Raw genomic sequence first — 1591 nt, 5'->3', positions numbered from 1 at the left:
TGAAACCTGTGGAAGGGGTCATCAAATACGAACTCTACTATGGTCAAGCACCAAAACCAGGAACTTCAATACCTGACTAACTACTCTAATTTAATTCAGTGAAGGCATTCCTCTGGATCAGAATGGTAGCCGTGAGTGAAATTCCACTCCGAACTTTGTTGAGCTTTGTATTGGCCTCTTACTCAAGGATTCAGCTCTTTTGTGTTGATCTGCCCTTCTAGAAAGTACCAAGTCATTGAGAGAGTGAAGCACCTTTCCTTCCTGTCACAATAAGCCGCCCTGATCTAGAGAAATCAAAAGACAGATGGAAAAACAAAACACAAGTCAAACGATGCAGATTATTTCACGAGGAATAGTTCATGTGTGAAAGGAAGCGTTTGACTGATGCCTCAAAACCTTGCAGACTTGGCGGCTACAGAGTTAGCACTGAGAGTTAGTTTTCATCTTATATCAGCATGCTGTGGGTGTTACACTGTTACTTTGTGATGCATCGCTGCCAAAAAGAATGGCCTTAAATTTGTCCTGCATGTTAAGGGAGTTTTGCAGTCGCTGATACGGTCAAAACAAATGTTGTGTCATGAAAGGTGTAAACGTGCTTCAGCCCAGCTTGAACAGAAATATAAAGGATGAAAAGTATTCATACAGGATGCCCGACAGGCTTTGCCCCCTCGATCCACATGGTCTGGATTCTGCCATCTCCAACCATCTTGCGGTTCAAATACACAACAGCTCTGATCCTCTTCTTTCCTCGGCCGAGGAGCTGGGTTCTCACTACGACACACTCCTCTCCTCCGGCCTTGACTCTGTTGCACTTCTGATAACTCGGACTGTGTCCTTCTCCTTCTCTGCTCCCTGGTTTACCTCTGAGCTGCATTCTGTGAAGTCCACTGGCCGACAACTGGAGAGGCTCTATAAAAAATCTGGTCACACAGTCCACTCAGAGGCCTGGAGGACTAAACGGTGCTCTCTCCCAGGCCAAATCAATCTACTACTCCAACCTCATCAATAACGGCCAAGGCAATCCCAGAACCCTTTTCTCCACCATCAACAGACTACTCAGGCCTTTGGATTCCTCCCCCTCACTGGCTCTTTACAGCCTTGTAATACATGTCTGGACTTTTTTCAGTCCAAAAGGGAATACATCTGCCAGCAGCTTCAGATGTCCCCCAGCATGCACCCAGCCCCAGTTGTGGCGAACACGACCCACACGGCCTTCTGAAAGGCGCTTTAAATCCCACATATTACTATTTTATTGTTGTTCTTCAGGATATGAAAGTGAAAACGTTTTTGGGCATTTTGGGGACACATTTAGATCCACATTCGGGTTCTCTTCCCGTTAATGCTTGGGGACTTGGAGGAGACCGCTCTGGGTGTTGTAGGGCAGTGTTGTAGGGCAGTGTTGTAGGGCAGTGTTGTAGGGCAGTGTTGTAGGGCAGTGTTGTAGGGTAGTGTTGTAGGGCAGTGTTGTAGGGCAGTGTTGTAGGGTAGTGTTGTAGGGCAGTGTTGTAGGGCAGTGTTGTAGGGCAGTGTTGTAGGGCAGTGTTGTAGGGCAGTGTTGTAGGGCAGTGTTGTAGGCAGTGTTGTAGGCAGT

This window comes from Oncorhynchus masou, chromosome 7 (assembly GCF_036934945.1).
Source record: "Oncorhynchus masou masou isolate Uvic2021 chromosome 7, UVic_Omas_1.1, whole genome shotgun sequence".
In the NCBI taxonomy this organism is placed as follows: domain Eukaryota; kingdom Metazoa; phylum Chordata; class Actinopteri; order Salmoniformes; family Salmonidae; genus Oncorhynchus; species Oncorhynchus masou.
The sequence above is the reverse complement of the archived record's forward strand: the minus strand, read 5'-3'. Positions refer to the sequence as shown.